The following is a 24,604-nucleotide window of genomic DNA, read 5'->3' as shown; positions in this document are numbered from 1 at the left end:
ACCCCATTAATACATAAAATTTTTAAATTTTTATGTATAGTTAAAACAAACTTTAAAACTTAAAAATTTTTGCATTTTCATTAGGTTTATATCTATATATGATACATATTTAAATATATTTGAAATACATGTGTGAGTATGTATGTATGGTTTTATAATAAAAAAAATTTAACTTAAAGTTTTGTCAGTCAATTTTTATATTTTTTCTTTAAATATTTTTTTGTCTGTGAAAGATCATATTATATTATTTTGTTTATAGCTTTAGGTAACCAACATTATTGTTGGATATTCTATATCAAAATGAATAAAAAACTGATTTTAACCTATCCATTATAATTTTCACTAATGTCTAATACCTAGGCTAAATAACAAGAACATCTTAAAAAAGTTTTTCATAAGTATTTTTATATTTTCCTCGAGAAGTCATTAAAATGTCAAAGAAACAATTTTCAAGAGTTTATCAAAGCCTTACTATCTTATACCCTTTATGTATCTTATGCCTTTAAATTTATCCAAAGGAAATAATACAAAATTAATAGAATGTTTTAAGCTTTAAGTTAATTTCAGAGTCATTTATTATTTGGGAATATTGTAAATCATGGAAATACTTAAAGATGGAATAATGCATAAATAAATGAAAATAATTTTATGATAGGTAGCCTCAACATTAATAATAATAAATAATCTGTAATAAAATGGGAAATATGGATAATAAAACCTTAAAGTAAAAACTTAATGTTAACACATTTTAAATTAAAAAATGCAAGAATACTAGAAAATTTACCCAAATAATACTGGTCATCTTTGAGTGGTAGTGACACAGGACACTATTTCTTTTTTCTATTTATAAATTTTATAAACAAGTGTACATTTATGTATAAATTAAAACATAATTAACAATATTTCAAAACATTAATTACATAAGATTACCTTTCCCAACATGAAATTATTAATTCTAGAATTATTTATTTAAAATATCTTTTAACAAAATAGAATTCTGACTGTTGACATTGAAAATGGAGAATCACAACTTGGCTCATTTTACAATTGCTCTTAAATCTAGGAGAATTCATATATTGGTATAACCCAGAACTTGCTTTCTTCCTGTATGTTATATAGCTATCACTACAATGCTAAACATTCTTACATGGTACAGCATAGGCAAGGGAACTATAAAATTTCCAAACTGTAACTTAAGTAACTCCAAGGGAAACAAGAGTTTTTACAAAGATTCATGAATCCATGGGTGTGCCAATTATGTATGCATTATATATACATATAAATATATATATGTGTGTGTGTATATATATGTGAGTGCAAGAACTGCTTGCTCATCTCAAACTGAAACTATGTATGTATTATATATACATATATATATATGTGTGTGTGTGTGTGTGTGTGTGTTTATATATGCAGTGCAACTGTAATCTCAATGAAGGGATCAGTGTCAAAATTAATAAAAGGTTTGGAAAAATGTAATGTTCAATTAATGTTAAAATATTACTTCAAAGTTTATTGATCCTTTTCACTACTTTTTTCAATAAATGGTAGAGTTAGTTATTTTAATTTCTATGTATATTTATATATAATGTGATAGTGAGGCTTTATAGTTAAAGCATGATTCCCAAACTATAGTGAATATAGAATCATGTGTGGGTGTTTAAATTGAAGATTCAGTGCTCAATATCAGAAATGGTAATAGAGAAATTCAGGCAACAGACATCCATATTAAATATTCTAGAGGTTTCTGTTGCATGCACTCTTTGGATCATGCCTTAGGAAACAGTGCCTTAATGTTGGGAACTGCTACGTGATTTAGGAGATATAATGAGAATCTTCACCAGAGAAGGATAGCATCTTTTTAGCCCAAAGATAAATGTTTCCAGGCAACTGCTAAGATGATGTTAAAATAAAGAAGTTATCACTAAAAAATATGAAACATCTAGTACAATTTATAATAGTTTCTAGAGGGTCAATATCCTTTGTAAAAACAAGATCTTTGTGCATTTATATATAGGTGTGTGCACACTTGATATACATGTACATAAAAAGTACTCTGTGTAGCTGTTTAAATCAATCTATTAAAACAGTTGCTGGTTTTGCATGCATTAGCAACATACGGACTATACCCACATGTTATATTTCTATGAGTGTGTCTATCCTTAATTTGCAATGGGAGATAAATAATACTAAAAACCAGTGAATAGCATCAGAGTTGGAAAATTCCTGATATTTTTACATCCAACCATTTCTACAATATTGTTTAAATAAAATGTTAGGCAAATAGAGGGCACAAGTTGCAGCTAAATTCCAAAAATCTCTCCAGTAAGTCAAATTTTAAATGTTACAAGTGCAGGAAGGTTTTATTAAGGTATATATATATTTTTTTTAAGAATTGTTGATGTTTATTTTTTGCCCTCCTGTCTTCTTTATTTTCTTCTCATACTGACTTGCAACTAGCAGGATACACTCTTTTGTGGTGATGTGATTTATCCCTGACCCTTGCTGTGACTGTAGATTTTGTAATCTAAGTCAATTTCACTCACAGTAGGGGTTCCTGGTAAAGCATTTCAGTTCAGAACAGAAAATTGGTTAAACTCTTCCATTTTGGGTATCCAAGGGATATCTATGGGCAACTGACTTCCAAAAATCCAAACAAAATACTTCTAGTCTCAATATGACAAACATATATTTTATAAACTCAGCTGAGATACAATAATGTTTAAATTCTTCAGTCTCAAGTATTCAGATCTTGCTTAACTGGCCACATTTATTATTGCTTATAATTCAAGCAAGGTTCTGCAACAATGTAAAACTTCCCATTCTTGAAGAACATAATTTTAGCATATCGTAAAACATAGAGCATGGTATTGTAAAAATTATAAATCTATGTCATTGTAAACAGCAATCAGGTAAGCAAATTAAATGTAAGCTGGTTCATGTCTAAATGAATCTAAGAAGTAACTTTGATCTACACTCTTTGATACAAAAGAACTTTTTTCAAATTTCCACCTTTTTTTCCTTCTATTTTCAAATTCATTTATAAATAAATATCCTCTAGTAGGGTTGGTTAATGTCATCAATATCTTAAATCAGAATCCAACTTTAGGGAAAATTGGAGTTAATTAATGCAGACATTTATCAGCTTTTTGAGATAACCAATTTGAACTGCCACCTTATGCTTGGGAAATCCCAAACTGAATGATAAGAGTGATATGCACACAGATTCTTAACATCACTTACTACTTCTGTCCTAGGCACTGCAAAGTACAGCACTTGCCCAGACTTAAGAATTAGGAGAGAGAACTGGACAAAAAGTGAGTAACTAAGCGATGTCCATGGAGGCAGTAGTTGGAGTAAACTCAGCTTCCTTTGGTAGCAGTAGCAACCCTGTTGGTGGTGGATCCAGTATCTGAGGCTGAAGTTACAACATCATAATTCAGTGATCATTAGCAGCTGTGGTGACATCTTGCTGCAGGAAGGATTTGGGGTCCAATTTCATGCCAAAGAAGCTTTATACTGTCTCTCTATTCCTCTCTGTGAATTGGGAACTCTTCAATATCCTTTTAATAATTTCCTTTATGCTTTAATACTCACAATGGTTTTTCTTGTCTCTTAACTAAGAACACTTTTAATAGATTGATTGGACCAAGAAGACAGTGATTAACAATGAAAGGATGAATACACATGGTGACAGTGATTTGGCCTTGTTGTAAGTTTGCTGACTCAGTCATATGGCTGCTTTCAATTTGTGGGGGTTTGAAGCACTTCATGGTGTGAAGGACCAGTTTTTAGTCAAGAGATGATTGAATTAGGTCAGATGTAAGAGTGAATCAAAGAAGCTTTTGCAATATGCCTGGTTTGTATAGGGGATGCTACATATAAATTGACAAATATATAAATAATTAATTGCAACAACTTCATTTTATCACTTTAAAAATAAATCAATTCACATTGTTCTTTTTAATTCAAGCCAGAAGCAAATGTGCTTTTATATTTGTTTTCTTGATACACAGTTGTAGATTTAGATGGCAATTTATTGTTTTTCTCTTTAACAAGTCACATGTAAAAAATGACTAAATATATTTTAAACATTAAAAAAAATTATTTTCATGAAAACAATAGAAAATATCTGCCTAGACATAAAGAAGCTGGTAAGTCTTATGAGGAAGGAAATCTGTACATCAGAAACCGATGCTTGTCAAAGCTAATTACTATTATTTATTTTTTTGGGGGGCATTTTTTTCTGAGAACAATATTTCAAATAAGAGCCCTCCTGGCTATAGTCACATCATTGTGCAGGGAGCAATCCTGCCTGAATGTGCAGGAATAAGAAATTTTATCTTGAACTAGGAAGAGAAATTTAAAAAAGGGTAAAGACAAACCCAGGCTTTTATAATCTCTTGCCAGAAACCAAGGAGAACAACAAGAACCACCCTCTAAGAGCATGTCCAAAATGACTTAGGATCTCCCACTAGGCCCAAGCTTCTAAAGTTTCCACCATCTCCCAATAGTCTCATCTCAACTCAAGACCTCTCCTTTAACATATGGGCCTTTTGGGAACATTAAACATCCAAGTCATAGTGCTCAGGGAAATGAAAGGATCACAGAGAGAAAAAATAAATAAATAAATAAATAAATAAAATAAAAATATATATATATATTGCTTTTTTTGTTGTTGTAGGTATAAAATTAAAAAATACATAATAGCTTGTTCAAACCATGTTTATTGCTTGGAAATAGGAATTTCAGTGGCCTAATGGAGTGGAAGGAAATTTCTGTAACTAGAACTCATGACTCCTTAATGATCATTATTAATTTGGAGCATAAAGGACTTAGAAATACAAGCAGAATTGTGAATTCTCCGTATCTAAAGACGAAACTCTCATGTGAGTGAAACATTGATTTCCAAAGGATTGAACATATTTTGGATAAAACAAATTATCCAGAGATTATTTTTAATCCATCTTCTTCCTTTCAAGGTTCTTTTCTCTCTCTCTCTCTCTCTCTCTCTCTCTCTCTCTCTCTCTCTCTCTCTGTGACTTTCAAATTGCAAATCTCCAGATTCAAAGTGGAATAGATCTAAGCACCATAGCTGTTTATCTCATCATTATACCCAGCACAGAGAGACTGGCAAATGGTTGTTGTTCAGTAAATGTGTTGAATGAATGAATCAGAGGAGAAAATTCTTTCTAAACATGCACCAGAAGTAAGGGTAAAATGCTGGAGCAAGATTGGTCAAATGCATTGAGTTATTTTCCCTGAAAATATCCCATAAAATAGAATAATGTTTCCTTAACATATATGGGATTGATGATAGGTTGCTCAGTAGGGACAATATAAATGATTTCCTTACACAAGAACTATTTTCCATTTTGTAAACAAAATGTGTAAATTTTGAAAAGTAAATTGAATTACGGAAATTGGGATTCATCTCCAGACTTTTGATAAATTTTCACACACACACACACACACACACACACACCTGGGAATTCATATATTGAATTTTAAATTTGTGAGAATATTTGTGAAATTTTTCTTTAGATGTTTACTAACTAAGCATCATGATGGTTAAAAGATTATTTTAAAGAGTGTATATTGCCAGAAGTGGGGAATTATTTATGGATGTATTTCTTCTCAGTTACCTATCATTTCAAAAAAGCTTAAAATATTTTGTAAAGTAATGTTCATTTTGAACATGGAGATGATTTCTTATTCACATAAAAAAAAACTGGGAAAATGCAGAAAATATGGTGATAGCCATTATCTTGATGTTCATGTTACTAAATATTAATGGAATTGTTTATCTGGAGGTCAAAACCATTTTTTTTAAATTTGCATAACTTTTTAGAGCTGTCTGCAGTTTTCATTTGAAGAAAGAAACAGTATATGGAAAATATTTAGCTATTTAGGAAAAAAAAAACATTGCTGCATAATACATTGGTTACCACACAAATGTCATACAATACTCTAAACTTGTTACCAAAACAACATGGTTTAATTTTATTTGTTTGCTTTCTGCACATAAATATTTTCCACATGAATAATGTCAAACTGTTTTCTGGTTCAAATAGAAATTCACAAACACCGTTTCTTTCTTCTCCAAAAACATTTTTAACATGTAAGATTTACTTAGAAGTTTTTGCTGAAACATGAAAGTTAAAGGGAAGTCTATTAAATCATTTGCTCAAGTAAATATCTTATCACAATTCACAACACTGCATCTATAATATTCTCTTCTAGGAACAGTATTTTCAAAGATGTTTGAACTAGAATATATCAGTGTAACCTAAACAGAAGTTGCAGAGTTCTAGTATTTAGGGGGGCAAATCAGAAAACTGTGAAACTGTGTGAGTTCTCAATAATCTTGGTTAGGTAAACATCAAGAGGCTCTTAGGAAAGCATTTCTGCCCCCACCCCCACTTTTTTTTTTTTTTAATAACCCAGTGCCAAAATGCATATTGAGATGTTTCTGATATGGCAACCCAGGTAGAGTTACATGGCTCTGATTATATAACCCTTCCTTTTCTTTAACATCAACTGCCACCCTATTTGATTTTCAGAGGTGTTGGGTTGTTCTTTGTGATTCATTTTATTTTTTTCAAGATTATGTTCATATATTTGGTCTCACTTGAGCCATATTCAACAAGAAAGCAGTAAAGTCTTTGAACAATTTTGAGATCATTTTCTTTCTTCCTTTAGTTTGTGGCTCAATTTTTTGAAGTAAAAAGAGCACCTATTGCTTGACAGAGTAGAAATGTACATGTTTTTATTGTATGTTGGTCTCATGACAATTGATTCCTTATATCAAGTACTCCTTTGCTTGTGCCATTATTGAAATATGAAGAGTTTATGTGAAATAGATTTCCAGTTGATAACATTTCTATAGAATGGTAATGGTTGTTATAGAGAATACTAAAGGGAGAAGGAAAGCTAGAGATGTGTTTAAAATTCTTAGAAGAAAATGACTAAAGTGATTTAAAAAATGATATTCTGAATTGTTTGACACACAGAAGAATTGGTATGGAAAACCTCAGCATTAAGGAACACAATAAGGGCAATATATGCAAAACAATAAAAAATTAGAATTTTGAAGCTAGATTAGAATTGTAGAGCCAAGACTTTAATATATATAGTTCTTTTGGTCCCATGCAAGGTAGCTTTTTGGATTTGATGTGCGCATTTCAAATTCCTGTGTTTTTCCACATGTAACTAAACATCAAAACGAGATCAAAAGATTATTTCTTATTCAAAATTTGCCTGCTGTTCTTATAAGTATGTAACTTATTGACATATATAAATTTATAATGTTTTAAATGAGAAATGTAAACAGTATATGCTCATCATTGCTTCTAGGGAGTTTTGTGAATAAATTTCCATTGATCTAGTGGCAAATGTACACTAAAGTTGTATAATTCATGCCCTTTCTGGATGTGTTTAATAAGAAATAAGCTGTTATTTCTAATTTTCCTTTCTCTCTCTGTTCCAACTGCACTTCTATAGAAGTCCCAAATGTTTATATATGTATTTGGTTCTGCATATTGTAAACATCTTTCAACTTTATAAACTCATTGCAGGGCACTCATTACTTTGAAGGAAAAACTGAGCTCACAGTAATGAAACTAAATTTAAAAACTGCTTCAGCACAAAATTAAAGAAATAGCAAATGGACATTTGCTTCTTACTTCACTGATTTTATCAGGATGCCATTGGAGAAAAATAATTTATATTCTTTTATTTTTGCAAAGGTCTTTAAAATATATTTGAAAAATATATTTCTGCATATTTGTGTTTTTCATATATATATTCCTTTAAAAGGATGTTTTAAACAAAACCAAAGACAAAACATTGCACTCAAAAACAGCTCAATATTAGGATTGATTTTCCTTATCCATGTACGCAGTTCATTTTTTCTTTCAATAGGTGCGTCCTCTAACATCAATTCAAAAAGCAATTAAGTCTATAAGTCTTTTATAAATAAAAGTTGTGGAAAAAATGGGAACATTAGTTTCAAAGTGATACTTCTGAAAGCTATAGCCAAGTAAAGTCTATGAGTTTTTGTACAGTATATTTTCACCCCCCAATACATACAAACACACAAACAGATTAAAGGATCATTTGGAAGTATATGATATACAATGATGAAATATTTTTTTCTCAGCTGTTATCTTAAGGGGAATGTTCTCCTCATTCCTTCTGCATTAATCCCCACTCCAGTGATGGTGATACTTTCCTTTTCTTACACACTTTCTAACTTACAGTGTCTGAAGAGCATCCTCCCCACAGTGGCTAATAATTCTAGGAGAGAAGTGGGCCTTCTTGGAGCCATCCTCTCGGGCAAATGTACCCTAAAGTTGTGTAATTCATGCCTTTTCTGGATGAAAACAAGCAAAGGCCATTCCTTCCTTCAGTGATATAGCACATGACCCAATTCTGGCATTGTCCGAAGATATTTTAATTTTAAATAGGATGATTTTCACTATGCCATATCAGTAGTTAATTTTTACAATACAAAATATAATGAATAGATGTGTCCAAAGCATTATTAGTTTAAGACTGTAAATTTAATTCTCTAGTAAGATCCAATATATGGCTAGCAATTATTTCAGTAGTAATTATATGTATAAAAGTTGGAGAAGGAGATTTTTTTCATAAGAAATTCATGGGAAATCAGTGGTCATATACATAATTGAAAGGCTTCATAAAAGCATGAATAAGGCTAAGGCCTTATCTAGACCTAAAATGGAGTCCTAAGTTATCTTTTTGTTGTTGTTGTTTGGATACCCAGGATTGAACTCAGGGGCACTTAACCACTGAACCACATTTATTTAGAGACAGGGTCTCACTGAGTTGCTTAGCACCTCACTTTTGCTGAGGCTGGCTTTGAACTTGCAATCCTCCTGCTTCAACCTCCCAAGTCTGGGATTACAGGTGTGCTCCACCGCTCCCAGCTTAAGTTATCTTTAAATGAAGTAATATATAATTTATGGTGCACATTCACCAGCTTTTTTCCCCCCAATTTTTCTCATTTTTTAAAAATTTGTTCATTTGAGATATACACTGGAGAGACTATCAGGCTAAGTGAAATGAGCCAATCCTAATAAACCAAAGACCAAATGTTCTCTCTGATATGTGTTTGCTGGCTTCTCTGCTTTTTGCTGAGGTCAATATCATTTAGAGTGAGTATATTTATGGTTTTATATATAAAAATGACTTTAATGAAATTTGTAAATGCATATTTGTTACCCAAAATATAGAAACAGACCTAATAAATGTTATTAAAAGCTCTTTAATCTTTGAATATCTTTATATAAAGAACATTGCCAATAAATCTCATTCTTGAACTTTGACATAGAATTGAATTGTGAATTAAGGTCTTATTTATGTGGTTTTTGATTAATGTCTGAATGTTTCAGGTATTGTAGGATGTTGAGTAAAGAATACTTTTTCCTTTTGAAGGTGAATAAAAATTGTGACTAGGCCAAGTACAAAAGAAAAACTGATTTTCCATTGGCTGATTTCATGGAATTTATTATTTTAATAATGTTTTAAGAGTAGGGATTAACAGGAAGCACTGTAGAGTTATAGTAATGTATACTTAGATATCATTAATTTTTATTTGCCCTAAAAAAAGGATAAATTGAACTACTGAAGGAAAAAAAACAGTGAATGAATTATCCTTTCTTTATCATGGTTGCATAGGCTGGGTTACAACTTGGTAGCCTTTATTGTCTGATATTGTTGGGTTATCATGGTGGATTTGAAGAATGTAATTCTATAATGTATACAATGGGTTGAAAATTTAAATATTTTCTATTTTTGAATTTTAGGTGTAAAGGCAATTAGTCCCCTTTCCTTTTGCAATGTGATCTTATCATATACTTTTAATTTTAACTGAAGGATTTTAATTTTTCAGAACCAAATTTGAGTCATTATCACCTTTTTTAAAAAACATGGAATAATTCTATATTTATCTTTGTAATTCAATACATTTTACAGAAATGTTTAGTTTAAATTTTTTCTTCTCTGCAGAATTTTGGTGTGGAACAGCAGCATCAACTGAAGTGCATTCAAATTTGAGGTCCTTGTCATTGGTATCTGAAAGCCACATGTTGCCACAATGACAACCTAGAGCATCCACTGTCTATGCATGATGTTCTGGAAATACTGTGTCTGGCTGATGTGCATCCTATTGGTCCTACTCTCTGCAGGTTCCTCATCCTTTATTTCTTCATATGTTTCCCCATTCCTACCCAACATTAGGCCATTAAAGTCATCTCAGGCCAGCAAATTTTAAGAAAAGTAAAGCCTAGTTTGATGTGATTATAAAAAGACCGAATCACAAGCACAATAGTGATTGGCTGAGCCCATTCGAACCCACTGAGCCATGTCATAGACCTCATTAGTAATCCAAAAGGGAGACAATCACATTACTTGTGATTAGTGCCACAGTGCCCAATATGCAGTGTTAATTGTTTTATTAGGACATCTAGCTTCCTCTGCTGGATGCTAGTCAATATGCACTCCCAAATTTGTAGATGTCAATGTGGGTGACACATAGGCACCAATAGAAAGGAATAAAAATTTAAAAAGAACAGTGTACAATCAAAAGGTTCTACAAGAAGAAAGGCTGAAGTTTGTCCTGGATTGAACTTTATTAAAGTATTGATTTGCACGTCCATGGCTCTGGTTTTTATTGAGGTTAGATGAGGCCCAGAGGCACATGGTTTGTGTGGCTTGAACTTCCCCTGCATAGTTAAGGTAAGTAGTGGCTGGGCTTTCTTACTGTTTCAAGTGGTCAAAAGGAAATTATGCGTGGGGAAGTCTTGAATGATCTGAATTTCTTAATTACATTGTCTGGTCAAATTTTTGAAACTATGTTCTTGGAATTACAAAGACACAATTGTAAGTGTGAGGTACTATAAAACTTCTGGGTGGAGTATTTATTAATGCTAGTGCAATTCAAGCTCCAGAAAACAAAGAAACTGTTTTTCCACCTATCACAGTACTTGGCACAGAGGAAGAAATCAATAAATATTTTTGAATGAATTACTGGTAATCTGGCAGATCTCCCATAGGAGGTGATAGTTAAACTGATGACTAAAATTATTTGAACCGTAGGACAATATTTAGATACAACAGCAGGAAACGTACAGACCCTCAAGCAAAATGAAGTTTTGAGTTTTGGAGAAGCAGAAAGGAGGCTATTATGTCTGTCAATTTGGTAACTGAGATATGAGTCTAGTGAAACCAAATTGGAGAGTAAAGAGGAACCAGGCCTATAAGACATGATGAATGGATTGCATTATATACCAAGAGCAATTAAAATTCATTAAAGGAGTTGAAACCAAGGAGTGACATAATGTAATATAATGTCACTAAAAGCTTCCTCTTAATTTTCACTTTTGGAAAATAACCCAGAGCTATTTAACTTATTATTTTTTCCATTCTGGAAAGCATCAGTCATTAATATAACATGTTTTGCATTTTGTTATAAAAATGAGAGGTTAAAAACAAATGGCATTCTCTGATCATGTATTAAATAATTGGATTATTATCTTGTAAATCTTTCAGGTGCTCTTACAATATAGAAGTATAAAAATGTGTGGAATAAATCTGGTTTGTTAATGATATGGAAACCAAAGATATATAAAAGTGTCTAGTAGGCCCTGATATTAATCATGGCATAAATATCCAGCTAAATAACAATTGCTAAACATTTATATAACACAAAACATTGGATAAAAATACATGATCTTGGCTGGGTGTGGAGGTGCATGCCTGTAATCCCAGCAATTTAGGAAGATGAGGCAGGAGAATGGTGAGTTCAAAGCCAGCCTCAGCATTTAGCAAGGCACTTAGCAACTCAGTGAGACCCTGTCCAATCTGGCTCAATGGTTAAACACTCCTGAGTTTAATTCCCAGTACCAAAAAAAACCCCAAATATCAAAAAACTACAACAACAAAAAAATCCCATGGTTTCATAAGTTTTCAAAATAGCTTATACAAAGTAGATAGGCTAATTTGATAGATATCCTCTGTTATTTCCCCCCTCTTCTCTGTTTCTCAAATCATTAACGTAACAATGGACTCCAACAAGTTTTTATACTTTTCCAAGAAGCATTGCAACTCTCTCCTTCCATGTACATTTGGTAAGGCTTGGAGTTTTTATCTCTTCTGATATGACAGCAAGAGCCACTTCTTTCCCTCAATATCTCAGCGGGCAACCACTGTGGAGGGGGCAGACTCAGGAACAAACACTGAGCACCTGCAAGACAAAATCTTGTAGAAATAAAATCCTGTCTTCTCTCCTTGTTTCTCTGCGATTGTGCTAGCCTACCTACTTAGGTTTCTTTGTACATTCTCAGTTTTTGTTCTCACTAAATTGTCCAACATCTGATGTCTTTCCTTCATTTCCCGTGGGACTAAATATTCCTTGCTATTTTAGTTCCCATTTCTGCATCGGGACCTTGAAGGCTTTTTTTTTTCTTTTTTTTTTTTTTTTCTGTACTTTATCTGAGCCAAGCATAAGAAGACTGAAATATTCTCACACAATATATTCACTTTATGCAAAAATATATTAGTATGCACCTTAGTACACATGGGTGAGTAAAAGAATATATACTATTGAGAATACTTGGAAAGGCAGGACATTTTGAGTAAGGGTCTAATTTTTGAAGTTAAAATATTAAGATTTTTAAAAATTAAGAAATCAATGCAAGAGGTATAGATCCATAGTATACTCCAACTCTCTTCATTCCAGCACCAATCCTGAAATGGATTCATTTTACTGATTTTTCCATTTTTGGTCAATTAGATTAAAGCAACTGGAGATAACTTTGCTGCATCCTTATTCTTTACCCCATCAGTATATGTACAATTTAAGTTTTCCACTTGGAATTACTGTTATCATTATTTTTCCACTATTTTAGAATTCTATTCTTTAATACCACCTTAATCATTACTGGTCTCTTCTTTTTGTGCACTGTGCCTACTAAAATGTATGCTGAAATAAGATGTCATTAAACTCAATATCAATTAATTATGTCTCAATTCTAAGATAAAGTTGCAGGAATCATTTCTAAATTTTAAATTAACAGCTTTATTGAGACTTGATGAACATACTATAAAATTTACGCAGTTAAGTACACAATTCAATAGCTTTTATGTATTCACAGTGTAACCTAGTTTCTGTAACCATCATAACAATCAATATTAAAACCTTTCACTGTGTCATAAAGAAACCCCACCCCCATTAGTTATCATACTTAGTTTTGAATATCTCATTTAGCCTATGAAAACCTTCATCTGTTTCTATAGGCTTGCCTGTTTCACATAATGTAACTTTTGTGTCTGGCTTCTTATCACTTTTCTTTGTGTCATGTATTTAAGGTTTATCTATATCATAACATCTACTAGTATTTCATTTCTTTTTACTGCCAAATAATATTTTGTTGTTTGAAAATATCTTATTTTATTTATCCAATTATCAGTCAATGAATATTTGGGTTTTTTCCATTTTTTGGCTATCATGAATAAAACAAGTATTTGTGTACATGTTCTTGTATAGATGTACTTGATTTCCCTTGAGTATATACACAGAAGTGTAATTGCTAGGTCATGTCATATTTCTGTTTAACATTTTTTTTAGAATTTATTTTATTGGTTCTTTCTAGTTGTACATAACATCAAGATTCATTTTGACATGACTATAAAAAGCATGGAATATAATTTGCTCTAATTCAGTCCCCAGTACTTCCTCTTTCCCTCCTCTCTTCTCTTCCTTAGTTCCCATCTCTCTACTCTTCTGATTTTTCTGCTATTTACTTTTAGTTAGTTTTTTTTCCATTAGTACCTTGTGGACATGAATGATGGTGAGATTCACTGTGGCATATTCATATATGAGCATAGGGAATTTATTTCCCATTAATTCCACTATTCTTCTCTCTTCCTGTCCTTTTCCCTCCACCTCAATCCTCTTCATCTAGTCTACTGATCTTACTTTTATTTTGATGGAATTTTCCCCTCCCTCTTTCTCTCTCTCTTTCTGTCTCCCGTTTACACTTATTTTGAACTACCTTCTGCATATCACAGAAAACATTCAACCTTTGACTTTTTGAGTCTGGCTTACTTAGCATGATAGTCTTCTGTTCCATCTATTTACCAGAAAATACCATAGTTTATTTCATTCTTCTTTATGGCTGAGTAATACTTCATTGTGTATATATACCACTTTTTAAAATCCATTCAGCTATTGAAGAGCATCTGGATTTGTTCCATACCTTGGCTACTGTGAATTGTGTTGCTATAAGCATTGATATGGCTGCATCCCTATCAAATGCTGATTTTAGATCTTTTGGATTTACTGCAGAGTGGGATAGCTGGGTCATATGGTGGTTCCATTTCTAGATTTTTGAGGAATCTCAATACTACTTTCCAGAGTGGTTATACTCCTTTGCAGTCCTGTCCAACAATGTATGAGTGTACCATTTTCCCCATATTCCCATCATGTATTTAACATTTTGTAGTTTCTAGACTGTCTTCCAAAGTACTGTGCCATTTACATTCCCAGGGCATTGTGTGACAGTTCCAGATTCCCTATAACCTCGCCAGTACTTCTTGTTGCCTTTTGCATTTACCTAATGATTTCGATGGTCTCAAAATGCATGCTGTACCTGAGACCATACGAACTGCCTTGTTTTAGATGACTATTGAGTTTATGTCTTAAACATTGAAAATAGGAATCAGGGCAATGTTGGGCACTATCAAAAGGCAGGTGGGAAAGAAAGAAAGTACACACAGGATGCTTCTTATGGCTCATTCTCACTTGGACTTTTCTACAGTACTCCACCTGTGGCTTTGCCTACCATTGAGCTAGACTCAGATGTGACTAGGGAATGCCCTAAGTATCATTTGCCATATTCCAATTCGATGGCCCTAGAGCAACAGCATAAGTAATGTTTCTAAATAAATATAATGGGCTCAGTCTTTTCTCATGTAGCACTCCAGTGAAGTACTACAAATTGTTTTTATATGAGATTAACAAGAGATTAATCTCTTGTTAATTATAAATTAACTATATTAATTATAAAGTTGGAAAATTATATTAGTCAACTCTTGCCACAAAGACTACTTGTGGTTTGAATGTGCCCCTCAAAATGCATGGATTGGAAACTTAATTCCCACTGTGACAGTATTAAAAGGTAGGGACTTTATGAGGTGAATAAATCAAGCAGGCTCATCCCTTTTGAATGGGCTTAATGCTATTATCATGGTGTTGCCTTAGTTATTGTGGGAAGGGACTCCTGATAACAAGAAGTGTTTGGCCTGATTTCTTTCTGCAGATTACACAAGCTTGCTGGCTCTTGTGCTATGTTGTTACTCAGGAAGGAGTTTCTCACCAATGTGGTCCCTCAATCAGGGACTTCCCAGACTCCAAAACTGACATAAATGAACTTCAGTTGTTTAATATGTCACCCAGTCTGTGGTATTCTGTTATAGAAATAGAAAATGGATTAAGACACAACTGAAACATCTTTTAAAATATATCCAACAGATGGTGAGCCCTCAAAAAATCCACCACTGTTTTCTAAGGAGGAGTCCTTTGGGAGTATGAATAATAATAGCTCTTGATGTACTATGGGTGTTATCAAAAGGGAAAAAAACCCCACATTTATCTGATGAGAAAAAGTACATTTAAATAGATTCCTTTGCCTCTTAGACTATTGTTTTGTATTTTTTGTAAGAATGAATTTGGCTTTTTAAAATGAATCTGATGTTCAGTATTATTTACTAAGTATGACATGCTTTTTAAATAAGTAATTTGTGCAAGGATATTAAAATTTTCTGTAATATTCTGGCTTAGAAATTTATAATTTTTTAATTAAAAAATATTTTTAATGGTAGATGGACACAATATCTTTATTTTATTTATTTTTTTATTTTTTTATGTGGTGCTGAGAATTGAACCCAGTGCCTCACACATGTGGGGCACGTGCTGTATCACTGAGCCACAATCCCAGACCCAAATTCTTCAATTTTTGTAAACACAAAAATTTTAGAAATTATGTGTTTGTTTAAAAAGTAGATTTTTAAATGTGAAATTCTATTTAAACTGTGTTTTGATATGGCCCAAACCATAATTCACAACTACATAAATTTCATGATTGATTATAATGCTAGAAATTTTAAGTAAAAGTAAGAATAATAGATTATAATGAAATGTATTTGTGCCATCTGGAAGTCTTTTACAGTCTAATAATTAGTAGGATTATTACAATGTTCCCTCTCAGTTAATGGATTCTGTCAGATTTTAGATCCAATTTTTTTTGGTTGAAGAACTGTTTGATTTAAGTGTTTGGTCATTTCAATAATGTTGTGACTATTATTAAATGCTGCCTATCAATCCCATATATTCTTTTAAAATATATTTGAAATTCATGAAATTTATTGAGAATTTTGAACTCTTGGACAAGCAATAATAAAAATACTTATCCTGTGCATAATTTTACATGGTCTGTGGATCAGTTTTTGGGAGTGGGGGTGGGTGGGTGTCATGGGTCAAATAGTATAAATTTACAGCAAAGCATTTTTAGAGAGGGCAAGGAAAACACATGTTCTTAATTCAACATGAATCAACAAATGGCAAATGTTTTTGAGATGATTATGAGATGTCTTTTTTTTTCTGTTGTTGACCTCTGTCTTTCAGGTGAGCAGGTTGGACTAGATACTTGCTTAAGACATCTTCTTACTCATTCTGATTCCTAATTATTTTTCTTTTTTCCAGTGGCATCCATCATATTCCTTCAACAGTATAATTTAGTGTCACATCCGGAAATACAAATTCTCTATTATTCATTGAAAAGCATATGAGTTAATTCAAACTTTCTACAAAGTCCGTGGTGTTGCACAACTCTGATAAAGTATTGCAAAGATATTTTTGAATTTTCTCTCCACCAACACTTTCTCATGAGTGGTTAAGAACTTTCACATTCTCTGACCTGCCCCTTTGGGATATGTTGTTATATCTTTCATAGGTAGTTAAATGCATAGGCACATTATATGGTAGTAGGAAATAAGATGAATATTTTGAATGCAGTATATCAAACTGAGCAGTTTGTCAAAGATTTGTTTAAGAATTTATGAACACTTTATTGCAAGCATTTGTTTAGCATGCCAGGTAAATAGATTTTTCAACTTAAAAACCTACACCATTGTACTAAATAAATTTTTTACAGGAAAATTTAGTTTCACTCCAAACACTGATTAGAACCTAACAACAGTTTTCACGAATGAATATAAATACAAAATTTAGTTAGATGAAATTTGCCTTTTTGTGCTTGGGGTTTTCTAATTTGTAACCAATTTGATTACACAATACTAACCTATGGGTTCTATTAGAGTTGTGTGTGTTTACTTTTCAGAAAGAATAATAATTTTATTTATTTTAAAGTCTTTGCATCATGGCATGATAATATGAAATAAAAATAAAATCCAGTTTTTAAGATCATTGATGAAGGAGACAATGTGTGATCAAAATCATTCATTTCAGCTGGGCACAGTGTTGCATGCCTGTAATCCCAGTGGTGCAAGAGGCTGAGACAGGAGGATCACAAATTCAAAGCCAGCCTCAGCAATAGCAATATGCTAAGCAACTCAATGAGACCCTGTCTCTAAAGAAAATATAAAAATGGGCTGGGGATGTGGCTCAGTGGTCAAGTGCCCCTGAGTTCAATCCCTGGTACCACCAAAAAAAAAAAAAAAGTCATTCAATTCAATGGTGGATTTCAGATTCAGAGAAAGAAAAAAAAAAAAAAAAAAGAAAAACAACCTCAAATACAATTAAAAGTTTCTATTTGCCAATGAAATTACTACACAAAGGTGTTACTTTTTTGAAAAGTAAGAATTAAAGAATGTCCAAGGGCTCTAACTTTATATATTTTGTATGGAGCAATTTATAAGACTGTCTTCGTCCCCTCACTACAGATTTGACTTTTATAAGCCTCAAATTTTCTTTGTATTGAACTTCTGTTGCATTGTAATCACAAAATAAAATTTATTATGGTTCAACTCTTCTGTTAAGTGGAGGCCTGAGCTTACAAAATGACTTTTGATAGCACACTTGAGGACTGGCAAAATTTTAGACAGATAAATGTTTCCTTGATATTAGTTGCTGAAAATCATAACAGGGAAGTTGCTTTACTAATAGGAATTTAATGGACAATAAAAGTTGTATGGGAGAAGAAAAATGAATTTAACAATATGAGAAATTTGAGGAAAATGCTGCCGCTTATTTTGGCCTGTCACCAAAAAGTTATTTTAAATAAAAAAATAGGGGAAAAAAATGAGATTAGATTTTTTTTTAGGTTATACTAAAGATCTTAGCAATGCATCATATTTAACTTCATTTATAACTGACTGAGTATGTATTATAAAGTCACAATTCAAAGACAAGGTGTAACTGATTCCACTTGACCTCTGTGTTTTTCTATTTCCCAAGTGGGTTGTTGAACTACTTACAAACACACAATAAAAAGGCCTGTTTCTTTTTATTTATTCATTTCTTTTGCATGCATTAGCCAAGATAACTGATTAGGTGTCTAGTGCATATTTTCTAAGTGCAGAAATAGCCTTGAGTCTTTTCAGGAGACAGGTGGTCTCATTTTCAGCCAACTTCAATCATTTTTTTTTTTTTTTTTGGTAGATTTCTCAGTTTCTGTTTCCTCAGGCACTGACAAATTATACCAAATGTCTGTATATGGCTCTCACTCTCCTTTCAGGCATTCCATTACTAGGAGAACTTTCAATTTATAACAACAACAACAACAACAAAAAAGTGAAGGGATGAATTAGGGATGAAAATAATCTTCCAATATTCTCAGGTCTAAGATAATCCTGACCATTTCTCCAAAAACATCTTAAAATTCATCTTCAAGAAATAACTTTATTTTCAATATTATAATCATAATAGATACTTATTAATATGTGGTTGGTGTTAAATCTGATGATCAGCACAATTAGTCCAAAGTTATTTAAGTTTTCAGTTACAAAACACAGGGCACAAGCAAGACAGAATCCAAGATGTCTGAAATCCAGTATTCAGAATCCAGGAGATATACTAAAGTTAGGTTACTAAAATCAATAAATATAATTCAGCATAAAGCCAAACTATTGTTTAATCTAACTTATAAAATCCATTATTAACTAAACATCTTCTTTTTTCTTTTTGCTTATTTTCTGTATCATTGGTGTTTTTCTTATTGTTGTGAACTCCTTTTCCTTTTTTCTTTTTTCCTTTTCTATTACTGAGAATTGAGGTTAGTACTTTGTGCATGGGAGGCAACTGTTCTGCTACTGAGTTACCCCAGCCTGTGTATATTTCTTGATGGAAGCCTTTGTCTGTGGATTCTTCACTTTCTCCTAAACTGTTGAAACCGTGCTTCACCCCAGTTGATTATGCTGGAGGCTGACTGATGGTGAGTACCTAATATACCCTTTTTCTTGTGGGTTACCACTGTTACTTTCATTTATGAAGAACAAAGTCCTTTGAAATATTATCTGTTTAACAATACTAGAGGACTTACATATGCTTTATTTTTCTCATTTAATAGTGGCAAAAAAGAGAGGTGTAAATAGGCAAAAAATTCTAAACTGGAATTATCTAAGTCATTTCAATAATCAGCACATGATCTTTCATGTATAAATGATACAATTTTAGGAGCATTCAGCTTACGTTTCTACTTTATAATGTTCAAAGACTGATTGCCTTACATACGATCGATCAGCCCATGAAAGAAAGCAAAAGGGATTGAAGATATAATAATTGACTGGTTTAGTAACTAATATAGACTATAATGGTGTCTCAAGACACATAAAATGTTGAATTCTTCTGAGAAGTTCTAGCAACAGTATTTTAAAGAGAAAACTTGAACTAACATCAAAATATATTAAAATAATAATCATTATTTATTATTATATTCTTTTCATAGATGACTAGGGCATTTTTATATTTCAAATAATTCAGTTAGACATTTAAAATATTGTTGCAAAAAATAACTGGAAGCTAATAATAAAGTAAATGTTTACACATGTCTATGGGAAACTACTTTTAACTCCAATATTTAATAGACATTCAAAACTAATTATGACTCTAAATTGCAAAATTTAATTTCGGCATGCTAATTCAAGTGTGTCTATATTTTGCCTTACAGGTCAGCGTGGATGGGAGGGGGATGAGAAAATTTGAAAATATAAAAAAATAATTAATTGGACTTTGATTTAATATGAGATACAGTGATCTGGTTATAAAATTACAACAAATGTCAATATTTGCTATTCATATGTCTTAAAAGCAACAATATGTGGTGATATTGGTTTTGGGGAAATTTGTTAATATAAAATTGTATTATTCTTTTACACATATGGTGTCACAATGGCTGCAAAATTAAATAATGAACTTATGAATAGCAATGTTTGTTTTTTCTTTTATACTTGAACTCATCTATTATGGTTCCTTGGTATGAAATGTTTGGGTTGTGAGAACACACTATTATTAATATTAACTCCAACTGGACTATTCAGCAGATTTCAAGTACAGCACAGAGACCAATGTGATAGGACTATAATAATGCTGTATTAACATTTTGAGGGTCATATAAACATTTTAAGAAAAGATCATATACTTGGAATAAAAATTTAGAGCTTGGATAAAATAATGCCTTAGTACATAAGACTGGAATGGTTGTTGTTCTTATGGGGATTATTTCTGTTCTTATGACATTTTTACTAGGTTTTTGTTATTTTCATTCTTTTGGTTCAGGACTTGGCAATGTTTAATTTCATATTGCACAGTTCATTCCAAAACACCAAGCAGGGATGATTTTAGGAGAAAACAATTGGGCAGTTGTCTAAGTATTATAATTGACACTGACTTATTGGGATAAGATTTATCTGATATTTTCTCTAAATCTATCTTCACAAACTAAAATCAATTTTGATATATTTTTTCTAGCATATTGATGAGCAAATGACTTTATAATTGATTTAGTTTAATTCCTTGTCAAAAAATTACTACCCAAACTTATGAGAAATCATTTATGCAAATAAAATGTTATGTCTTAAAAAATCAAATGAGTCAAGAGATTATTTTTAATTTTAATTGCTATACATAATCATAAAAATTGTACATATTAATGTGGTACCAGGTGATGTTTTAATACATGTATGTGCTATATAATCTTTATATTAGGTTAAACATGTATCTCTTCATTTATCACTTTTTTATGTTGAAAACTTTCAGAGTGCTTTATCTCAGTTTTTTGAAATGTACAGCATATTATTTTTATTTCTATCTATCTCTTGTTGCTCGACTATGCAACAGTATAGCATTTTTTTTGTGTGTGTGCCAGAAATTGAACTCAGGGACACTTGACCATTGAGCCTTATTTGTGTTTTATTTAGAGACAGGGTCTAAGTGCATTGCTTAGCACCTCGCCATTGCTGAGGCTGGCATTGAACTTGTAATCCTCCTGCCTCAGCCTCCTGAGCCATTGGGATTACAGGACTGTGCCACTGTACCAGGCCCAAAACTTCTTGATCAAACTGTATTACAATGTCTATTGCTCAACTTTTTCCTATGCTTTCCTACCCACAACTCTTTGGTAACCACCATTCTCCTCTCAACTTCTATGAAATCCATGGTTTTAGACTCCTTAGTATATGAAATCTTGTGATAGTTTTTCTCTGACTATTTTATTTCACTTAATATAATGACTTCAAGTCCCATTCATGCTATTGTAAATGACAGGATTTCTTTCATTCTTTTGTACAATTCAATATATTCTGTTGTGTACATGTACTGTGCTTTCTTTATCTGTTCATCAGTTGATGGACACTAGGTTATTTCCATTTGTTGGCCATTGTGAATAGCACTGTAATGAACATGGGATTACAATTATGTTTAAAAAAAAAGATTATTTATTCACCTTTTAAAATTCCATCTACTCTTTTTCTATTCTCCAGCCAAAATTTGAGAATGTTAGTGTCTTAATGAGGGTCATAGATAGTGAAGAGAAGAAAGAAATATTCCTTTTTGAAAATAAGTGTGTCCTGAGAAATTAGTCCTGAGTTTGGAATTGAAGCCAAAGGACTGTTTAAGAAAACATATGCCTGATTATTGACAGGGGTACCAGAAAAAGAAAAAGAAGAGGGAGGAAAAAAACTCCACTTTTATCAGAAATCCCCCTGCAGGCTGGTCCTAGGCGATTTTTCCATTTTAGGACTTACCTGAACTCAAAACTCAATTTTAAGAATGAAAAGTGAACTCCAGTGTAAGAAAGAAAGGATATTTTTTTTCAACATACTAATAAACAAAAGTCAAATAAGTTGATTTAAGTATTTTAAAAATAGTCTATGTGATTTTTATTAGCAATGGTAATAGCATATGTGCAGTAAGAAAACTAAAAATACACAGTGCAATTCTTCCTGACCTCATAAAATGTTCCAATACTTTAAATAGGCTCCAGCAATGTTTCCAGAGAAAAGGAATCTGTGGCTGCCAGTGGGTTTAATTAGTATTAAATGCTGTTCATATAATATTCACCAGCTGCAGGTCAGAAAATCATTTGTTCCTCTGAATTGATAAAATAAATGCTTGTTAATATTTTTAGACCAACTATCTTATTTTATTATACTAAAGTGAGTTTCAGCAGTTCTAGGGGGAGTGGTAAAATTGTTCGTTTTCTCATTTCAATTTTATGCTCTAAGGCTGGTTTTCCTAAGTAGATTTTAATACTTTATCCTGTTTCTTTTTAATTAGTCACATGTCCTTACTTTCAGGAGAAATTTTATTATAGTTACTATTATAAAGAGAAATAAATGATTAATATTTATTGCAGAAAGCATACTGAATTATATGAAAGACCTGTGTAGGGGTCTAGAAGCCATAGACCAATTCATAGTTCCAAGTCCAACTCTTTGCATACACCATGACTGATGTCTGCAGGTTACATTAATGGTAATTCAAGTGTGCTAATTTTCTTTTAAACCACTGGAGAATCTTACAGATTCAAGGGAAAATTTCTGTGTTAATAAACTCACAACCATTCCAGGAGTGAACATTCTAACAGAACACTGTGCTAGATAAACTGTAGTTAATTTCACTATAAAGTAAAAACAACTTAGTATTCCATGAATTTCCACTGGGTTGGTTGCTTTTCAAAAATTATTTTTTAAAGAATAAAAAGCCCTTTAAGGGGGCAGTACTAAGGAGTAATACAAATATTAAAAGAAGGACACAGATACATGTAGTTTTCTGATTGTATTTTTTTATGAATCCTAAACTACTCATAAATATTTTCATAGCAAATGCACAAAACAGAAAAATTGAATTAGTTTCAACTCTAAATTTTTCTTTTGAATTCTTTTTGTTGTTCATGGAAATATTTAGCAAAATATGATCTTTTATCTCAGTTCCTAATGAGCTCATCATGATGTTTGTAAAAACCAATAAAAAATCTATAACTTTATTTTTAAATAGAAATTACTTCAAGTAAACTCCACATATATCAGTCAAATCTAGTAATTCCAACGGTGGTCCTTTGGGTCTTGTAAAATGCTCCTGCATTTATTAAACACTTAAGTCACGCACTTCCATACCTATTAGTTTGGCCAGCTGTGTAACTGTTTATCCTCTTGTACTGAATTCCTGAGAGAACAAGAGTATTCTTGTTGACATCCCTTAAACTGCTGCTATCCCATAGGGGTTCAAAGCAATGAAGCGAGAAATTGAGTTGAAGGGTAGAGCACTCTTGACAATATCAGCAGCAAACTGGTTTGTGCTAATCATAAGACATGGCCTTGGAGGAATCTGGGTCCTAACTATGCCTCTTTTGATGGCTTCGTTAACGTAAAGGAGTTGGTCAATCAGATTGTGTACATAAGAATTCATAATTATTTATTAAAAATGGACAGAAAAATTTTAATTTTGTGTTGTAAGCGCAACAAAACAAGATAATAAGCACATTAGTTATCTCTTTCTTTTTCAATAGACCAAATGGCTAGAAATCTAGTGAACATGAATATACTAAAAAGTGAAGTATTTGTCTTTAGAAACTAACATCCTAGAATGTATAACCAAATAAATAAATAGTAGGGAACATCATATATAAACGTGTAAGTAAGAAAACCTGGGCAGCATTACAATGTCAAGCGAATTAATTATATTTATCTATTTATCTTCATGCAATTATTTTTCAGATTATTAATAAAAAATCGTAAGTGATAAATTCTCTGGTAGTGTCTGTACTGTACAATGGTTGGTAAAACAAGATTCCTAGCTTCATGGAGCTTGCAAGATCATGAAGCCATAAGACTTTGAATTAAAACCAATAAATGCTGTGTACACAAACAGTGAAAGCAGTCATGGCAAAGGCCAAATCTTGAGTCACTGAGGATGTTCAATTCATCTCCTTGCTTTAAATCAATAGGGCCAGACTTTAAAGTTTTGTCTTTATGGGAGAGGTACATATAGGGGAATCTATATTGTATTTCTTACTAGTTTTAATTTAAACAAAACTGGAAGTATCCTTTAAAACCACATGGGAGG

Source organism: Callospermophilus lateralis, chromosome 10 (assembly GCF_048772815.1).
Source record: "Callospermophilus lateralis isolate mCalLat2 chromosome 10, mCalLat2.hap1, whole genome shotgun sequence".
In the NCBI taxonomy this organism is placed as follows: Eukaryota; Metazoa; Chordata; class Mammalia; order Rodentia; family Sciuridae; genus Callospermophilus; species Callospermophilus lateralis.
Note: the sequence above shows the minus strand (reverse complement) of the source record.